The following is a 22,186-nucleotide window of genomic DNA, read 5'->3' on the forward strand; positions in this document are numbered from 1 at the left end:
TAAGATATCATCTTTTGGCGTATTGACATTTTCTACCACCATGCTGTAATCTATGCTAGATCATGGATTAATCAAAATGGGGCATGGTTCATACAAACCGAATCCTACAAAAGCAGTTGACTTGAAGAGAATGTCTATGTTTTTGTATGTGTAGCATGGATGATTTTCATTGGCCGCATCACAGCCTTAGCAACGGTGTATCATAGAAACTGTGAACTCATTGTTATAATCTCTCCAATGTATTTGGTAATTGGTTGGAAAGAAAAAAAAAATCAAACTTCTAGAGTGGAAAGTACTTACAGTTCAAGCACTTCTCCAAATTCCGATATCTCCTCCACATACTTCTCCCGTAATTCTTCCATTGTCAGCTTCAATGATGTCACATGGATTGTCTTCAGATTGGGAGCACTTTGGCGTTTAAAGGGGAAATTCAGCAACTTTGGACATTCTTCTATACTTACTTTTTCCAACAAGGGCCAATCAGATAGAGTACTGCTTCCAGAAATACTTGTGAGGGATGGTAAATCCGAAAGATATAAATTCATCAAATGGGGCAATATGATCTTGTCCACTGTTTCACCTTCATCCTCTTTTTCAAAAATTTCTTTCAAAGAATAACACTCATATACCTTGAGCCATTGCAGTTGCGGAAGACTTTGAGCCATGGCAGGTGAAAAGATACTTCTCAAACAATCACACCCTTTCAAGTCGAGGATATTTAGGTTGGGAAAATCAACAATTGAGCGTGGTCTCAAGCAGATTTCTTTCAATGTTTGCAAATTTGGCATTGAGTGGATGCGTAATCTTTTCAAATTGGCGAAGGCACTTGATGGAATGTATTCCATCTCATTGCAACTATACAGCTGAAGAATTTCCAAATCATCTAGTTCTTCTATGATACTTCTCAGATCACCCCTGCAATCTTTTAGGCACAGAACTCTTGTTCTTCTCAATTGATTAGAAAATACATTTTTTATTTTCTGTGCAGGAAGGCCGTTGATAACCAACTCATTTAATCCATTATTCATAACATTGTGCCTTAAATAACCTATGTTTATGTAAAACCTTTTGAGATCTTGGAAAACAAAATCATTTGGCAAATTTCTGCAATCCCTTATATGTACATGTAGAGTGGTTAAGTGATGTAATGCTTTCTACTCTTCCAAGCTAGCTTTGGATCCATGATCCATTACTCCTTGAGCCTTCCAATCTCTAAAGCTTAAAAACATATATAGTTCTTCTAGTTGGGACCAAGCAGAAATCACATCAGGGGGTATAATAAGCTTAGGGTTATAAGATAAATCCAGTAGCCTTAGATTGGCCAGCTGTGCCATATTTGTTGGCAACCTTTCAATGGATTGACATCCAAGCAAACTTAGTATCATAAGTTCCTTCAAATTCCCAAGTACAGATATGTCTTGTAACTCTGAGCATCTTTCAAGAATTAGCGTATGAAGATTGGTCAAGCATTGGATTGACCATGGGCAGAAAAATATGCCATTATAACTCAAGTCCATTATCCTAAGTGCTTCCATCCATTTGAAGAAAGTGTCTGGAATCTCCACATCCCAACCCATCACTCCTTGCAACAGTAGAGTCCTTAGTTTTGAAAACATCAATTGATGGGGCAATTTTTCTATTCGATTATCCATCAATGAAATGGCAGTGTATTGTTCAGTTGAATCCATTATTGGCCACTCTTTAAGTCCTTTACGAGCTCTTACCATGAATACTTCATCATAATTTCCACTGGATGCAATTGAGATGCCAACATCACGAATAATGTCATGCACTTTGACACAGCCTCCATGGGATCCTTCAAATAACAAAGAAGATGATTTGAGCTTCTTAACAATCCTATGTGTTTTTCGTCTTGCATCTTCTATTGTTGCAACATTTCTAAATAGTCCCATTCCAAAGCCATATCTCACCATTTGCTCAATATAAATATCATAATCCTCAGGAAACAAACAACAATACAAGAACAACTTTTGGGTTTCTGCATCCCTTAGATAATCGTAACTCCATTTCAGACATGAAAATACATTTAGGTCCAAGCCCTCAATATTGTGAGGTTCTGAACTTCGAAGTTCATGTAGTGCATCATTCCATTCCTGTGGATCTTCCTTACCTCTCAGTGCTCCTGCAACAGTTACAATCGCAATGGGCAAACCCCCACATTCCCTAACAACTTCCTTCCCCACATCATGAAAAGTGTCATTTTCCACTACAATACCCACATTCCTCTTAAACAAATCCCAAGCATCCTGCTGAGATAAGATGTTAAGTGGAATACTTACTTGGGTCTTCATCGCATGGCAGACATCTTGACGCCGAGTTGTGAGTAGGATTTTGCAGCCCCTCCTGCAGTTTCTACCATCAAAAGGGATCCCTAACTCCTCCATATCTAACTTAGCCCAAATATCATCCAAGATGACAAGAATGCTCTTCACTTTCTCCAACCTTCTTGATAGTTTTGATGCTCTTCCCATCACACTTGCTTCTTCAAATTTCAAACCTAACATATCTGCAATTTGACCTTGTACCTTTCTTAAGTCTGGATCTTGGGACACCACAGCCATCACAACCTTGTCAAAAAGTTTCTCATTCTCCACTTGTTTTCCTATTTCCCTCACCAGACTTGTTTTGCCAACACCTCCCATCCCGTACACCCCTATGACATGGATGTTTTCATCTGCTAATGCCTTCTTGACTTTGTTCATCGCCAATTCTGTGGATTCAAAAATCTTGAAATCTCTACTGGGAGTCGATTCCATAGTTGGAATGGGGGCTGAATTAGATATCTTCTCCATAGCTTCCTTGCTGAGTTTATGAATAGAGGTCCAATAAGAAGGTGAACTATTGCCTTCTCCTTGCAATCTATATCCATTTTCTATGATAATGTCAACCTCATTCAGAAGATTTTTTACATCATCTTTAACATCTTCCCCCATCTCCTCAGCTGATTTCACTGATTTTTGAATCTCCTCTCTCATAGATTTTAGTTTCTCCACGTTACTCTTGAAACCAGAAAGAAAGTCGAACTGGTCTTTCAGTTCTGAAGTTAACAAATTATTAAGCATATCCTTCCCCAAGTCTGTTACAATGCCAACTAAAATATTCATGGTCCTTCCCAACAAATTTATGATGCCAGAGAGAGATGAAGACATTTTTGTGTTCTAAAAGAAGAATTAATATTATACTAAAACCAAAGAAAATGAAAATACAGCTTACTTTCCACCTCTCTTTGTCTTCAACAATGTAATGCACTCTTTCACCAGCTCATTCAAGCCCCCTCTCTCTCTATATATGTCTAACAAAATAGTGAAGATCTAGGCGGATTGCACAATTCACATAGAATATTAACACAATCACGGTCTTGAACCACTTACCTTTATAACTAATGCCATCAAGATTCCATGTTTGAAAGACTATAAAATTTCATACGACAAGATGAGTTACTTTATAGTGTTTTACACTGTCCAATGAATCCCATCTTCTTCTGAAGTGAAAGTGAATACGCCTTGCCATTGCTTTATCCCCTGCAAAATAGGAAAAGAAATTTCATTTGTATTTTCAAAGAAAATTTGTGAAATATTGTTTCTTTTATTTTGATTCAATAGTTTTGAATGGTATTTGTTTTGTTCAAAAGAAAATATCAATATATATTCGTGTTGAGCCTGGATCTGCTCCACACACACCAACCTCTCACTACACGTCCCAGCGGCACATCAGGAACATCTCCCATACATTATATTATTATTCGTGAGGAGATGTTCTCAATGGGATGAGACTGTGAGGTTGGTGTGAGATGTACTCTGTGAGGAGCAAATCCCAATTCATGCTAGTAAAATTATTAAAACCTCCCCTGATGTTTCTGTCAATTGTTGAAATCTCCCCTAATTCTCTCTCTCTCATGACAAAGTGTGGGTTTGAGAATGAACCCCACCTTGCTTTGCCAAAGTCCACTTCCTTCTATCAATGAATTGAGCTATAAGTCTTAACAAGATGGATGTTAATCCCATCCCGTCAGCTCCTAGCTCTCTTCCCCAAAAATCATATTTGGCTTTCAATTTTTCATTTCTCCCTTCCCACTAGAATAGTGTACTTGTACTCCCCAAAACCCCAGCTAATCCTCTCGCCTCTCTACTTCACTAGCTATTCTCACCCACTAATGACTTCCATTTTTTCGTTCTCTCTCTCATGACGGTAATTGGACAGGTTGGGTTGGGTTTGGTTTGGATTGAGTTTCAATCCAATCCATCTAATCCGCCAATCCATTAATGACCCAGTTATATAAAATTAAATGGGTTGGGTTCAACCCAAACCCGCATTAACCCAATCCAACCTGCCCAAACCCATTAATCTTATATTTATGGACTTAAAAAGAAAACTCTCTCTTTCTTAACAAATAAGTTGGTTGTAGCTTGGTGGTTATTGTAGTTACTATATGCATAAAAGGTGAAGGTTCAAATCACATTATTTGCATGTTATTTTTACACAAGCGGCGAAGCCATTTGACTATGTTCGGATTCCGGGTTTGATCGAACCACTTAGGTTCAAACCGGTCAGATCAACTTAAACCACTTAGGTTCAAGGGTGGTTGAACCGTTTAGATTTGGATCAGTCCATTCAGTCTGGACCGGACTAGTTTAGTCAATGGTGGATTGACTTGGACTGGACTGGACCAGTTTAGTCAATGGTGGATTGACTTGGACTGGACCATATCAGGTTTGTGCACGGGCTTGGGACCGAAACAGCTGACTCGAACTAGGTCAATGTAACTAATTCGGGTCGAGTCGTGCAGATATTGGTCAGGTGAATGGCCCAGACCAGGCAAAGTGCGTAGATGACGAATCATCCAGCCCAAACCATTCAGATTCAGGTTGACCCGGATCGACTCGTACCGGTCGGGTCGGACTGTGTGAATATTGGTTGCATCAGACAGCCCAAATCGGACAGAGCAAGCGGCACTGAACCATCCCGCCCTATTTCGGATTCAAGTCGACCTGGATCAGTATATACTGGATCGGGGTCAGACCGCATTGAACTGGTCTGGACTCGGGTCAAAACTAAATTTAGTCAATAATTAATAGAAAATTAATGCATTAATTATAAATTATTTAATTCAAATGAAGGAAATTAAAAAAAAAGGCTAAGAAATTAATACTTATGTTTATAATGGTTAACCCAATGGTTATCCACAACCCAACCCAACTCAACCCATTTAAATGGGTGGATTGGGTGATGGGTTGATCACACAACCCGCCAAATAAATGGACGAATTGGATGGATTAGATACTGGGTGGAATGGGTGGATTCAACAGGTTGGATAAAAAATTGCCACCCCTACTCAAGACAAAGTGAGAGTTTGCAGAATGAATCCACCTTACTTTGCAAAAATCCGCTTCCTTCTAGAAATGAATTGAGCCATAAGTTTTGTCTCATAATTAGGATCCAACCCCCACTCAATAGGTCTCACTTGATCATCCATTGGTAGCATTGTTTCATTTGTAGTATATATTGTTAATTAACAAATTTCTTTTATAACATATGAAGATATGATGTTTGTTAAACATGGTTTGGAGTTGTAAAGAATGACCAACTTCCATATGGTATGAATTCAAATTAATTGTGATTTCTATTAATAGAAATGGAGTCTAATGGAAGATCTATTGATTCGCAAGGCCTCTGATTTATGTTCATTATCTAAATTAGTTTCATATTTTTAACCAATAACATTTGCCTCATCTAAAACATTTTGTGTGTACTTTATTGATTGTCACCTATTAAAAATCTCCCTACACCCCTACCAAAAATTTGAAAGAGTGGTCACCGATGAGAGTGATCACCAATAGATTAGGGAGATGGGATTTAACAAGATTGGCTTAGTTTCACCAGAAGGTGGAGTTTCATTAGAACAAGGAGACCCAACATTGGATGGCACAAGATAGAGGTGGTGTTGAGCAACTGCTTAAAGCTTCCCATCCAACGCCGAATGGAATGATGATGATTGGGAGACAAGTTCTAATAAGGGTATGAATTTGTCTTACATGATGGTGTGAAAATGACTCAATACAATTTTTAGAGCCAAAAAAAACCCTAATCCAAACCTCCCCAATAGGACACGTGGCATGCAAAGGAGAATTTTTTGATGACCATGTCACTGACATTGATGCAGGCTAAAACATACTTGGTTTATTCTTAGCCAGCTCGTGATCCCATGTCTCTGCCTTCCAATTACCCAAGTGAGGCTTAGCTTTTGTCCTCCATGGTGGCTCTCATGCAAATACTAAATCTTCATACCGATTATGCCCTCATTCTAAGAATAATAAACACAACCCCAATCCAACCTCTCCCTAACCAGACTAACCAGTACCATCTTTTCACCAGCCCCTATCTGACCCTCTCTAGTTTGATGACTCAAATCAAAACCCACATGTACAAAACTTTCTACTTGACACTTGATAATTCTGCATTTTAATGCCTTAAGGGCATCATTTCACAGGTACTTTCAGCATTATAATAGTCAAAGTATGCATTTTCTCAATTAAATTCATTATTCTGACCTCTGAGGGTCTTTATGCAAATTCTGGGGAAAGTTGAGAATTTTTCATAGCTGAAATGCAAATTTTGTAAAGCTGGTGTGAAGTCCAGTTGAGAGAGGGGGTGCTTTTGTGAAAAACTGAAAGCAAGAGGGTGCCTCCTAACTACTAAACCCAGTTTGGCGCCCCTCCTATCGTATTAGCATGCTCCTCACGCCTTAGCAAACCCTAGGGCGCCTTTTAACCAATTCTTTTCACTCTTAACAAACCTTAGCCACCCCTAACTGCTAAATCCTCACCTTCCATCCCTTCTAATCTCCACCATCCAATCTCGAGCACTCTCTTTTTAGCATTCTAACCCTAGGAGCCACCTAACTTCTAATTTTCACCATTCAGCTTTTAGCCATTAAATCTCAGCCTTACATAATATTGGATGCCTTCTCCTTTTCTTCTTAGCCTTAGGATACCCTAGAACCATCCTAACCCTATATTCTAAACCCTATGACACCCATATTTTTGCTAAAACCCAATTGTCGCACCCCTCTTTCTCTCTAATTCTAGTTATATCTACCCTTCTCTATAAAAAGGACCCCAGGGGCCTTGAAAAAGGGGTTGGTCAATTCACCCAATTAACAAAGCTAAGGTTTCTTAAGGAGTTCAAGGGTTGTAGAAGGGGGGACGCTCAGACCTTGTCAGGAGGGGTTCCTACAAGCTGTTCAACCATTCTGCAACTACTGCCATTGGATCTGATCAACCATTCTTTTCTTTTCTTTATTTTCTTTTTCTATTATTTTTATTTCTGCAATCTTTTAGATTTAATTCTTGTTTCTTTCTCTGTTTTGTAGATCTGAATTCGTTCAGTTCAAGGCTAAGGTGTCTCGAGGGGTTAAAGGGTTATAGAAATGGCGTATGCTCGGTTCTTGTCAGGAGGGGTTTCTACAAGCTGTCTGGTCGATCTGCAGTTACCGCCACTGGATCCAGATTCTGGATCATTTTTTTATTTATTTCTTTCATTTCCTATGTTGATTCCCATACTTTATTAAATTATGATTTTTATTTATTGTCTTGTTTAAATTCAAAATATTTAATTTCAATAATAATAGATTTTATTTTCGTATTTTCTGCCATTCACAATTGCATTCTCTTGTCCGGATCTAAGTATATATTAATTTTTCACTTGCTTCACTGTGGATAAGGACCCGTTCTCACCCATTTACTACGTTAGTAGTTCTTTGAGAAATGGTAAAAATTATAAATGTTTAAACTGGTGTTTTGGAGTGTTTAACGACGCGCTTCTGGACACACCATGTTTTTAGCACCGTTGCTGGGGAAGCAATGGAGAAAAAAATTTATTTACTTTGTTCGGATCCGGATCTAAGTATATATATGTTTCTCTTTGATTCTGCCCATCATGTCAGTTAATGCCCTACGGCGGGCCCATATCAACCGATCATCTCAGAGCAAGTACATGCAGCTAACGGATTTCTCCAACCCAATGCTAACCCATCCTTTAGTTCATATAACCCTGGGTGGGAAAATCAGCCCAATTTCACTTATTGGGCCCAAGCCCAAGAAACCACCTTGCTAGATGTGCACTCTCAATGGTCTGAAGCCCAGACTCACTATGAGTATCATGATCACCTTGGGACCCAACTGGTTCATCCTTATCAAGCCGATTCATTTGATGATAGGTTTTTGCAGCTCCAACAGCTAATCTTAGCTCAGCAACAGTCAATCCTAAAATTAGAGAGCCAAGTAATTCAGCTCATGGAAGTTAACCTGTAGTGAGAAAATGATTCAATGGTTAGTCAGCCGGTTGAAGACCCTAGCGATGAATCCTTAGGTCTTCCCCAATACCAAGATCTTACAACCCTTAATGTCCCATACTTAGAAAATGCTGAAGAAATCTCAGCTCTTCAAAGGGAGGGAAAGTGTGAAGACTTGTATGAGTTTGGAAGTCCTTCTGCCTACACATAATAGAATAGGAATTGTTGTACGATAGATGTAGAGAGAAACCCGGGAGAAACCAATTTGGTCACAGTAGATGACCCGACGGAAGAAACTAATGCCTTAATAAAGTCTCTTCTCCCATTTCAATCCTAGCCTACTGTTGAACCTCTACCACAACTAAAGAGTGAACCACCCGTGCCTTCTCTTGAATCTCCCCCACAACTAGAATAGAAACTAATCGAGGTATTAAAGGAGTATAGGGGTGCCATTGGTTGGTCAGTAGCTGATCTGAAGGGGATTAGTCCGTCCATTTGTATGCATCATATTTACACAGAGGAGGGTGCCAAACCTAGTAGGGAGATGCAAAGAATGTTGAACCCAAATATGAGAGAGGTAGTCAAGCAAGAAGTAGTTAAGTGGTTAGATGCAGGTATTATCTACCTGATCTCAGATAGTAGTTGGATAAGTCCTATGCAAGTGGTGCCTAAGAAAGCTAAACTCACCGTGGTCACTAATAATCAAGGTGAAGTAATCCCTACCCGACTTACCACGGGATGGCAAGTGTGCTTCGACTTTAGGAAACTCAATGCAATCACAAAAAAGGACCACTTCCCTTTGCCCTTCATTGACCAAATTCTGGAAAAACATGCCGGGCAAAAATATTTCTACTTCTTAAGTGGGTATTCTGGGTATATCCAGGTAGCCATTTACCCGGAAGACCAAGAGAAAACTACTTTCACCTGTCCATATGGCACATTTGCCTTCTGAAGAATGTCATTTGGATTATGCAATGCACCAGCAACCTTTCAAAGTTGCATGATGGCAATTTTCTCAGAAATGGTTGGTGACTTTCTAGAAATATTTATGGATGATTTATTTGTCTTTGGGGAATCCTTTGGAACTTATCTCGAACACTTACGGAAAGTTCTTCAACGATGCATCGAGACAAACTTGGTACTCAGTTGGGAGAAGAGTCACTTCATGGTTCAAGAGGGGCTTGTCTTAGGCTACATAGTTTCCAAACGAGGAATCGAAGTAGATAAGGCAAAAGTTAACCTAATCTCTAAACTCCCACCTCCTAGCTCTATTAAACAAATCCGCTCATTTCTCGGACACGCTGGTTTCTATCGTAGGTTCATTAAGGACTTCTCCCAGATTTCCAAACCATTATGCAACCTTCTAGCAAAAGATGTCCCATTCAATTTTGATGAATCATGCCTTAAAGCTTTCGAGTACCTAAAAGGGGCACTGACCAAGGCTCCAATTCTATAACCTCCCAACTATTCTTTGCCCTTTGAAATCATGTGTGATGCCTCCGACTATGCCATCGGAGTTGTTTTTGGGACAAAAGGTGGATAAACGTCCTGTGGTGATCTAATATGCAAGTCGTACCCTCTTGGAAGCCCAATTGAATTATACCACCACAGAGAAAGAACTGTTAACTGTAGTGTTTGCTCTAGAAAAATTCCACCCATACCTATTGGGCACCAAAGTGGTTGTCTATTCTGATCACTCAGCCTGAAGACATTTGTTGTCTAAAAAAGAGGCCAAACCTAGGCTCATCAGATGGATCATTCTTTTACAAGAATTTGACCTTGAGATTCGGGATAAAAAGGGCTCTAAAAATGTAGTAGCTGATCATCTATCCAGAATCCAATTTGAGAAGAGTGAACCTATCCATGACTACTCTTTTCCAGATGAAAACCTCTTGGCGGTCTCCCATAGAACACCTCCATGGTTTGCTCATATTGTCAACTATTTAGTGGTGGGTAAAATTCATGAGGGGTGGTCCAAGAATGAGAACGACAGATTCTTCTCACATCTCAAATACTATTTCTTTGCAGACCTTGAGCTATTCTATCTCTGTTCGGATCAAGTAATCTGAAGATGCGTCCCCGAGTCTGAACACCAAAGTATCCTTAATTTTTGTCACACTCTTGCTTGTGGGGGGCATTTTTCGGGGAAGAAAACGACTGCCAAAGTACTGCAAAGTGGATTTTATTGGCCAAGTTTATTTAAGAATGCCCATGCTTTCAGTAAAAATTGCCTAAGATGCAAGGTTGTCGGGAATATGTCCCGATATGATGCCACTAACTATAGAAATCTTCGATGTTTGGGATATTGATTTAATGGGACAATTTTCGCCGTCATCCAATTACAAATACATCCTGGTGGCTATTGATTATGTGTCAAAATGGATTGAGGCGGTAGCAACCCGGACCAATGGACACAAAGTTGTAATGAAATTTGTTCAAAAGAACATTTTCTCTAGGTTTTGGTGCTCGTGAGTAATCATTAGTGACAAGGGATCACATTTCACTAATGTACAATTATGTGCTTTGCTTCGCAAATACGGAATCACTCATAAAATAGCAACCCCCTACCATCCCCAAACAAATGGACAAGTGGAAGTTTCCAATCGAGAAATTAAGAGTATTCTGCAAAAATCTATTAGGCCAAACCGAAAAGACCCGACAGATTGGATGATGCACTTTGCGCTTATCAGACGACATATAAAACTCCCATTGGAATGTCTCCTTATAGGCTAATCTTTGGCAAAGCTTGTCATCTTCCTTTAGAATTAGAGCATCGGGCCTATTGGGCCATCAAAAAGTTTAACTTCGATCTAACCCAAGCTGGACCCCACCGAGCTCAACAATTAAGTGAGTTGGAAGAACTTCGCAATGAAGCCTGTGAAAACTCTCGCATTTATAAAGCCAAAATGAAAGCATTTCATGATAAAAGCATCTCTTGAAAAACATTTGAACCTAGTCAAAAAGTTTGACTCTTTAATTCTAGGCTGTGGTTGTTTCTAGGTAAATTAAAATCCAGATGGGATGGGCCGTTTGTTGTTGATAAAGTGTTCTGGCATGGTGCGGTTAGAATAGTTGATCCCAAGAATGGAACCATGTTCAAGGTCAATGGCCAAAGGCTTAAACCATACATAGAAAGAGTTGAAACCTTTAGTTTGAGTGATACAGTTGTGTCCGACTGAAGACATTAAACTTAGTGCTGGTTGGGAGGCAACCCAATGTAATTTTTAGTTTTTCTTCTTTTAGGATTTGAGCTTTTTCTTTTCTTGATTCGGGACTAGGTGGAAAACCTTGAACCCCTCTGGAAAACCTATTAATTGTTACCTTTGGCCCAAGCCCTTTTTACATCAGTCTAGTTATGCCATTGGGGACAATGGCATTTAAGTTGGGGGTGAGGAAAGAGAGAAAAATTAATATATATATATATATATATATATTGAAAAAAATTGAAAAGCTAAGCCTTTAAATATGTACAACTAAAATTTCACTGAAAATTTTAAAATTTTCCATTAAAAGAGATTCCCAAATAGAAAAAGTTAAGGAAACTGATAAAAGAATATTGAATTTTGTAGAAATTGGTAGCAAGTGATAGGAGTCAAAATTTGTGCAATTTGAATATTATCGAAACCGTTTATAAATTGGAAAATACTTCCAAGTTTGCTCCTACCAAGATAAGAAGAGAAAGATGGAGAAATTAAACAAAAACTCTTCAAATTGTTAGAAACAATGGACTACCCTGAACACAATATTGAAAAAAAAAGAAAAGAAAAAGAGAATAAAAGGTCAATGGACACCCTAGACTTAGTAACAGGATCTCTTCACCTAAGTCAAGTGTTGAGATTCGCATCAAACGGAAAAGGGAATGCCAAAGAAAATCACCTAACACTTAGTAACGGGGTCTCTTCACCTAAGGCAAGTGTCGAGATTCGTGTAAAACAGTGGAAGGTAACAAAAAATAAGTATGCATATCAAGTTCAGGGGTAGAAATTCACTATAAAAAAATGATAAGAAGAATATATGTCTAATTTTAAAATCAATCTCAGATTATCAAGACAGTCTACAAATGGAAGGGTAAATAAGATTTTTAAGCCAAGTTTCTGTAAAATTCAAAGAAAGACGATTTTACCTCCTAAGCCCAATACTGATCTATACAGAGTTTGAGAATGTTGGAATTAGGATGCTTGACTAATTCTGTTAGGGAGGATCTTGAGATGGGAAAGATCTCTATGATCAGTGTAATTTTAAGGCTGCATTGCTAAGGGACTATCAATGTTTAAGTTGAGGGTGTGATAACTCAACATTTTGATGTCTTAAGGGCATCATTTCAGGGTATTTTCGATATTAGAATAGTCAAAATATGTCATTTTCCCAGTTAAATTCATTGTTGTGACCTTTGAGGGTTTTTATGCAAATTCTGGGGAAATTTGGGAAGTTTTCATGGCGGAAATGCAGATTTTGGGAAGCTGTTGTGAAGTCCAATTGAGAGAGGGAGTGTTTTTGTGAAAAACTGAAAGCAGGAGGGCGCCTCCTAGCTGCTAAACCCAGTTTGGCGCCCCTCCTACTGTATTAGCATTGCTCCCCACGCCTTAGCAAACACTAGGGCGTCTTTTAACCCATTCTTTTCACTCTTAACAAACCCTAGCCGCTCCTAACTACTAAATCCTCACCTTGCATCTCTTCTAATCTCCACCATCCATTCTAGGGCACTCTCTTTTTAGCATTCTAACCCTAGGAGCCACCTAACTTCTAATTTTCACCATTCAGCCATTAAATCTCAGCCTTACATAATATTGGGTGCCTTCTCCTTTTCTTCTCAACCTTAGGATCACCCTAGAACCATCCTAACCCTTCATTCTAAACCCTAGGGCACCTATATTTTTGCTAAAACCCAACTGACACCCCCCTTTTTCTCTCTAGTTCCAGTTATATCCACCATTCTCTATAAAAAGGACCCTAGGGGTAGGGGCCCTAGAGAAGGGGTTGGTCAATTCACCCAGTTAATAAGGCTAAGGTTTCTTGAGGAGTTCAAGGGTTGTACAAGGAGAGGATGCCCAAATCTTGTCAGTAGGGGTTCCTGCAAACTGTTCAACCATTCTACATCTACCGCCACTAGATCTGATCAACCAATCTTTTCTTTTCTTTATTTTTTTTTTCTGTTATTTTTATTTCTGCAATCTTTTAGATTTAATTTTTGTTTGTTTCTCTATTTTGCATATCTAAATTCGTTCGGTTCAAGGCTAAGGTGTCTCGAGGGTTGTAGAAAGGGCGGACGCCTGGTTCTTGTCAAGAGGGGTTTCTACAAGTTGTCTGGCCAATCTGCAGCTACTGCCACTGGATCCGGATCCTGGATCATTTTTTTATTTATTTATTGTATTTCCTTTCTTGATTCCCATACTTTATTAAATTCTGATTTTTATTTATTGTCTTGTTTAAATTCAAAACATTTAATTTCAGCAATAATAGATTTTATTTTTGTATTTTTTGCCATTCCCGATGGCATTCTCTTGTCCAGATCTAAGTATGTATTAATTTTTCACTTGATTCCCTGTGAATACAACCTGTTCTCACCCATTTACTACGTTAATAGTTGTTTGAGAAATGGTAAAAATTATAAATGTTTAAACTTGTGCTCTGGAGTGTTTAAGGACGCGCTTCCGAATACACCAACACCCAACCCAAGCTCGGCTATCTCTAGTTGAAATAAAATCTCTAAATCTTCCATCAATAATCAAGGGGATGTAGACCACCCTATTTTCTCAAAGAAGCATCAGATATTGCCACACATTTTACCCGTGGAAAGGGAATGGTCAACACTAGGATGGTTAGCCTTCGGTGAGCAAGATCAATGGCCAAGTCAAGGCCCCAAAGTGTACCATAACAACTTTAGTTTCTTGCATATCTCTAGCGGCAGCCTCAAGAGAGTAGTGTTTCAAAAAATAGTAAGGCTCTTAAGTTATAACTACCAAGGCCTAGGGCAGATCGAGGTACTTTGAGCCCTAAGGGACCATATTTGATCCCATGCCTTGATATCGTTCTATGGAGGCTAGGCTTTCTTTACTTGTTCTTGGTTGAGCCTAAAGGTTGCTCTAGGGGTTTTCTCTTAGCTTAGAAAGAATCCATCCACATGGAGGTGACCTTTAGTTCCAATAAATTGATTGATGAGCAGGTACATATCGAGGAGGACTCTCTATGGAGGTTTTCCTTTATCTATATGGACTTGGACAAGAAAATGAGACCTTAATGTTGGTAATACCTATCTATCTAGTGTAGTAAGGTCAAGTAACCACCCATGGATCATCATAGGAGACTTCAACAAAGTCCTATAGAATTGTGAAAAGGCAAGGGGTTGAATTGGTGAGACTAGTAGTAGGCATTTGTTCAAATAAGCTATTGACATATGTCAACTAATTGATATTGGTACTGGTGGAGTCCCTTTCATTTGGAACAATCACAGAGTGGGTGCTTACAACATCAAAGAAAGAAATGACAAGGATTTTGTCTCAAACAATTGGAGGTTCTCCTTTCTAGAGGCCACTATATGTAATGAAGTCATAGTGGGGTCTAACCCAACAATCTAGTGATTGTGGACACCCACACCATTAGGTGATTATGCAAGAGGTCATTTCATTTTGAGGCAATGTGGGTAAGGGTGTCAATTTTTAACCCAACCCGCTGAATCCACCCAATTCGCCCAATATCTAACCCACCCAACCCGCCCATTTACTTGGCGGGTTGTGTGATCAATCCATTATTCAATTCGGGTCGATCCGAATTCGAAACGGTTTTGGGCGGGATGATTTGGCCTCCGCATTCTTTGCCCAATCTAGACCGTCCATCTGACAAGTATTCACACGACCCGACCCGATTTAGTTACATTGACCCGGATCGGGTCAGCCGGTCCAGTCCCGAACCCATGCGCAAACCTGATATGGTCCGATCCAAGTCAATCCACCATTGACTAAACCAGTCCAGTCTGGTCTGTTCTGACCGAATTGATCAAGATCTAAACGGTTCAATCACCCTTGAACCTAAGTGGTTTAAGTTTTTCTGATCAGTTTGAACCTAAGTGGTTCGGTCAAACCCGAAATCCGAACATAGTCAAATGGCTTCGCCACTTGTATAAAAATAACATGCATGTAATGTGATTTGAACATTCACCACTTATGTAAATAATAAGTACAATAACCACCAAGCTACAACCAACATATTTGTTAAGAGAGAGAGAGAGAGAGTTTATTTTTTAAGTCCATAAATATAAGATTAATGGGTTTGGGCGGGTTGGATTGGGTTAAAGCGGGTTTGGGTTGAACCCAACCCAGTTAATTTTATATAAATGGGTCATTAATGGGTTGGCGGGTTAGATGGATTGGGTTGAAACTCAACCCAAACCAAACCCAACCCAACCCGCCCAATTGCCACCCCTAAATGTGGGTAACCCACCCCAGCTGAGAAGTAATGATATCTAGGATTTTAGTTATAAATAGAGATGGTGGGTATTAAGTTGAGAAGATGTAGAGCTAGACTTCGAGAGCAGAATACTAAGGATTTTAGTCATATTAAAAGCTGCATACACACCCTAAAGTAGAGAATTGTAGTGCTCCAAAATCTTCCAACGCCTCAAGAAAATGTAAACCTACTTTGATTTGTAAAGAATGTTTTGTTTGAGGAAAGAAGCAAGAGGAGAGCCATTGGCGGCAAATTCCAGTACCCAATGGCTCAAAGAAGGTGATCTTAATACAAAGTTCTTATATTTGATGATGATATAGAGGCATCTTTTCAATCGCACTTTTATGCTTAAGAGGACAGGAGCTAGCTTACCAAAAACATTCAAAATTTTCAAGTGATTATTGATAATTTCTTCTCTATTTTCCAATCTTAGAATAATGGCATTCCTCATGATCTCCCTTACTCTCTTTCTGAAGAAACACAAGAGATGCTACATTTTTCATTTCTGCTAGATGAAATTAGATGTACAAATTTTGAAGTGGAAGCAACGTAAGAACCAAGGCTCGACAACTTTCTTACCATTTTCTACCAACACGTCTAGCCATTTGTAGAGGAATTACATAATTAGAGCTATGTAGGACTGTTTTACTAAAGCAGAAACCCTTGCTAAAATGAACCAGACTTTCAATGTATTGCATTTGAAGCGACCCTCTCTCCCCATGAGATCTTCCACTTCCACCTAATTAGTTTTACGAATACTTCTTATAGAATTCTAGCAAAATGTCTAGTGTACAGAATTAGGCCTTGGTTTCCATTGTTAGTTAATGAGACATCAGAGTGCCTTTGTTAAGGATCGCCTCATCTTAGTGTTATGGGCCCGCGCGTAGGATCTCGTCACGGGTCGGTCCACGGGGAGAAAGCCCTGCTTTCCCTTGCCCCTTCTCTTGCGTGCAGACCCTATTGTGGGAAACCGAATGGGTGATTTGTCCAAGAGATCACCCGAACTCTCTTCACTCTTTTCTTGACTGGAAACTGAATGCTTTATTTCAATTCGTGGCTCCTTAAATAGGAGATTATAGAAGGAAATTCCTTGTTGGATTCGGCTAGGCTAGGGTAATCCAATTTAAACTCAAACTCCAAGTTACCTACTCCTAATGGTAACACAACTCTTACTTAAGATAAGATAAGATAAGGATAATGATAAGGGATGAGGAATGGTGTAGCTGGCGGCGAGCTGATGTGGTAAGATAAGTGTGGGCCCACCCTGATGAGCTGTCATGTGGGCCCTGCTCTACTACTATTGCCAGGCGGTGCGTGCGTCTCGCAGTGCTGCTGCCATGAGGTGCGTGCTGCTGTCATGCGGTGCGTGCTGCTGCCGTGCGGTGCGTGCTGCTGCCTAGTGCTGTTGCCGTGCGGTGCGTGCTGCGCGCTGCCAGGCGGTGCATGCTACGCGCTGTCGGGCAGTGCGTCTGCGAGCTGCCAGGCGGTGCGTGCTGCGCACTGCCGGGCGGTGCGTTGTCGGGCTGCTATGCAGCGCTGCCGGGTGGTGCATGCTATTGGGCGGCCCGCTGTATGTGTTGCTGCCTATGACTGTGCTACAGTGCGCTGCCGGGTGGTGTGCCCATAACACTTAGGTAATATCATGCTTGCCTACAAGGCCTAAAGACTAAAAGAAAGTGCAAATGCTTGTATATGGCTATTAAATTGGACATTCAGGGGGCTTATGACGATTTGGAATGGGAGTTTACCTTGCCTATTCTCTAGCAGATGGGGTTTAGTGATCACTGGCTATAACTCATTTCCAGTTGCCTATCTTTGTCCACTTTTCCCTCTTACGGAATGGCACCCAATAGGGTTCTTTCTAGTGTTCGAAAGGCATAAGGCAAGGATACCCCCTCTCGCCTTGTTTCTTTATCGATAGTGTAATATTCTTCAAGTGTTTAGTGCTTGCCTTGGGCAGAGAATAAATCTCCAAAAGTCTAGGGTCTTCTTTAGAGCTGGTGCATAGCAGAATCTCCATTTGGTAGCAACTTTCACTTAGGCCCTGTTTGATGATTAAGTATTAAAAGAAGTATTTCTAAGAAATACTTATTTTAACAACCACTTAATAATGTTTGGTAATCCACTTTTCAAATCACTTATTATGTTTTTAAGCACTTATTGGGGTGAGAATGTTTGGTAAGCTACTTTCCCCATAAGTGCTTATATTGACACAAATGACAATTTTATCCCTCACTTCACTCATACACAAATGACAATTTTCACATGTTATATATACATTTCAACTGCATGTGGATCCAATTAAAAATAATAATAATAATAATAATAATAATAATAATAATAATAATAATAATAATAATAAATAACTAATCATACTAGGGGAAGACGACAGAGAACAAGCCTCCAAGCTGATGCAACCCAATGATCCAATTGGGTTTCTTTAGATTATCAATGACCGGCTCAACCCAATGATCCAATTCTCAATACTAGATCTCTACACCTTCCACAGTTTTCCGGGAACCATGTTCACCCATTCCAGAGACTCTTTTCTTTGTAAATCCTTCTCGAGGAACAAAGAAAAGCTTGTAGGCACCTGTGACCAAATACCCGTCCAAGCATCAAGGCTCTGTTTATTTCTCTTCTTTAATGTCTACAGCTTATCAAAGACAACCCCAACAAAGAAAAAGAAGACAAAAAAAACCCACCACATTCTTGTTGATTGGAGGAGAGGGAATGGGGTGGATTACTCCTAGCTGAGTCCTAAGTTTATCGACCATAGGATATTCCTGGAAGCTAGTAAAACTCGACGCCATTTGAATATGCTCCAGAACAAGTTCTCCATGGTCCAATTCATCTACAATTCGCTTAGCAACAAAGACTTTTGTGCCCAACCTTGCTGAAGTGCAAAACTCAACTCTCTACAAATCCATCTTCTTCGAGAAACCTTACTGGAGACAATTCCAAGAAATAATTTTTTCCCAAATCACCCAATTAACTGGGAATCCTTACATTTCCACCTCAACTCCTAACCCCAATTCAATCAATCTTATGAGGATAAACAGAAGGCGAAACCCAAACAAGACGCGAGACAACCTAGTTCGCAGAAGCAGATTGCAAGATCATTTAAACCGTTGAAATTCAGATACCCCCAAAAGGGGCTCTGCAATTCATACGAAGTAAACAGGTAAACATGAATCCAAAGCCAAATTGATTGGCAAGTAAGCTCCCGAATCCAAGCAACAGAAGCTAACAAACCTAGAATCCAAAGCCGCCACTAATCTGGATAGCTTACCTTAACCCGAAGCTAACAAGCCAGATTGATTGGCCTTCATCGTAAGAGGAACTTACAAAGAGGGGCCAAGATTTGGCGACTACAAGAAAAGAAAGAAGAAAGGTTTCCAATGGCAGACTTGGTCGGCAGGAAAATGAGATAGATGAAGGGACAGGGCAAGGAAGGGAGGGGTGGAAGGAAGATGACAAAGTTGAAGCCGTGAAGCATCAGATTGGGAAGTGGGGACAAGTCAGGGAAGTAGATGATGAATAGTGATTCTTGGGCACGGGGTATTTTAGGCTTTATAGAAAATTATCAGAGATTGGTTCGTCCTATTTTTTTGGAGTACTTAAAAAAAGCCAATTTGAAGTCACTTTTTCAAAAAAGTACTTTAAATGAAGTACTTCTTTTCCACTTCTTTACCAAACACCCATAAGTACTTAAAAATCACTTAATGTGTGGTTTCCATGTCTTAAGAGAAGTACTTGTTAAAAGAAGTACTTCTTTTAAGTGTTCTTAAACAGGGCCTTAATCTGGTTAGTAAGGAAACTCTTATTTCGGTAGTGACTTCGGTGATCCCAACTCACAATACGTCCCACTTCAAGCTTCTATAGTTATGTATTGATCTAGATAGAATGCCAACATTTTTGGGACTAGAAAGATGGAAGACCCGAGTTTCATTAGACTTCATGGAGTTCCTTGAGCCGGGCTAAATCCCAAGGCAGGTTGTGCTTCGAAGAGATGTATCTCTTTAGTCAAGCTATATTCTTCCTTTACAATGAGAAAAGTCTAGAGTAGGGTATCAAAAGATAAATATTGTCCCTCCTTGCTTGGCCTAAAGCATTGGTTGATTGCTAAGCTTCTTAGGGGTGGAAGGCCTTGTGTTTGGTTTAAGTTACTTAGTAGGCGAATCCTTTGGCGAGTTGGCAATGGGAAAAGCAATCAACATCCGAGAGGACGCATGTGTTCCTCCTCTCCCCAACTATTGAATTTCTTCCTTGCAATATAGTGATAATAATCAACATCCGAGAGGACCCATTGATTCGCCTGATACGCCCCTATCAGCACATATCGATATTTTGAACCTTATTTTTTGTTAGAGGAAATCTTGAGTTGTGTGGCTCTACCAAATAAGTTTGCAGGCCACTCAAATGGTCATGGACTAGGTGAACGGTCTTGGTATCTAAAGAATTTTAATCCTCTCTTATGCCAAGGTGGTGGTTCGACACCTACTTTCTAAAAGATTGCCTTACAATCCTTTTGGGGTTGTTGTCGACGATATTGACATGCAACTCAACACATATACAGATCGCAGCAGCTGCCCCTTTATTTACTCTAATCTTGCCTTTTCTGTACAAACCAGCCTCACTAGTAATTGTATGGGTATTTTAAACATTTTCAGGCTTCTTTTTAAAAGATTCTAATAGAGGAGTTCTACTTGCAACTTACCCTTACAAACTTTAAAGTTCAGGGGAGGTCCTTGCAATTAGCAAATTTTAAGGGTGGTTTTAGGAAGGGTCCAAACTTTAGGAGAGGTTCCTTACAGAAATGTTGATCCCATTAACATTGCACATGGAAGCTCACACTGGTGTTCCCAATTTACGGGGTGTAGTGTATTGTGGGTAGGCGTGGGCAGGGTTCTCGTGAGCAGGAGATCCGGAGTTGATATTTAATTGGCCAAAAAATTTTCAATCCACAAAGTTGGCAATGAACAAACTCTGTTTCTCCAACACCAAACTTCTCTCTCTCTCTCTGGAGATCAAAGCTGCTCCGTTTTTGTTGATTTTAATCTTATTAGAGAATAAATCCAGTGGGTGTTTAACTGGCTAATTAATTACATAATAAAGCACATCTATACATGTACTTTGATAAATGGTTTTAAAGTTCCCAATATGATAGGAAGTTTATTAAGATGTGCAGAGTGGAGAATATATGAGCTAGACTTGTTTTGGAAGACTTCGGATCTCCTGTCCACGAGAACCCTGCCCACAATATACTATCCCCGTGAATTGGGAACATCTCCCCCTGCATAATACTATGCAGAGGATGAGATGTTCTCCATGTGTGGCTGTGATAAATGTGGGCAGGGTTCTCGTGGGCAGGAGATCTGGACTCGTTTTGGAAGACTCCGGATCTCCTGCCCACAATACACTACCCCCATGAATTGGAAACATCTTCCCTTGCATAATACTATGCAGAGGATGAAATGTTCTCCATGTATGACTGTAATAAACGTGGGCAGATTTCTAGTGGGCAGGAGATCTGGACTCTGGAATATCATTGATATATAGATAGAACAGAGTGCCTGAATGGATTCCATCACTGGAGGGGCTGAATTAGATACGTTATAGAACCTTGTTCAAATGAAATCGTTGGGCTCCATCTTTTTCTACTTCTCAATTTCACAGTTTACAAATAAAGAGCCAAGAAGGCGACGTATTGTTGCCATGTGCTAACATCTTACTTCTGTTTTTTATCATACTGTCAACATCTTTCTCAAGATTTTAACATCACCTCTAATAATTTCTCCCCTCTCAGCTGTAATAAGCGATTTCTGAATCTCCTCACAGATATTTTGTTCTCATGTTATAATTGAAATTAAAAAGACAACCCACCTAACCTTCAGTGAAAAAATTCTCGAGTAATCCTTCACTAAATATGTTACGATGCTAATTAAAATATCCTTAGCTTTCTCAAACAAATCTTTGATGCGGAAAATGTTGAAGACGTTTTTATGTTCTAAGAGAACCCAGTATATAATAAAATCAAAAGACAACAATAAGAGAAGAGTTGCATAGAAAATGAATGAGAATAGAGTTTATTTGCGCACCTCACTTTATTACTTATAATAATGCAGGGACTCTTTCACCACCTCTCTCTCTGTTTCTCTGATGCTCAAGCTCTGCACTTTCTCCAGGTCTCAAAACCTAAAACAGTGAAGTTTTGGGCTAAGGTAAACGATTCACATAAAATAAGATCACAATGATTTCATGTGATCCTATTCAACCCTTAGTCTGTGTTTGGTTTGATAAAAAACAAGAGAGAAGTGGAGAGTTGAGGGAACCTTTTTTAAATAGTTTCTAGAATGTAATTTGCCCTCAACTTTCTTTTCTCTCTCGTGAAACCAAACACAGTATAACTAAAAACTTTAGTTTCTTTGT

General features: G+C 39.6%; 1 pseudogene across 1 annotated transcript; it reads right to left on the reverse strand.

Annotated features, from left to right (window-relative positions):
- Positions 1–200: 200 nt before the first annotated feature.
- On the reverse strand, positions 201–22,066 carry LOC104598357 (putative disease resistance protein At4g27220; annotated as a pseudogene). Its single transcript, XR_016078329.1, has 2 exons — positions 21,856–22,066; positions 201–3,542 (listed from the first exon to the last, which is right to left on the reverse strand). The product of XR_016078329.1 is annotated as a putative disease resistance protein At4g27220 (transcript).
- Between the last annotated feature and the right edge of the window lie 120 nt (positions 22,067–22,186).

The sequence above is a fragment of the Nelumbo nucifera genome, chromosome 7 (genome assembly GCF_055504915.1).
Source record: "Nelumbo nucifera cultivar China Antique chromosome 7, China Antique-T2T, whole genome shotgun sequence".
In the NCBI taxonomy this organism is placed as follows: Eukaryota; Viridiplantae; Streptophyta; class Magnoliopsida; order Proteales; family Nelumbonaceae; genus Nelumbo; species Nelumbo nucifera.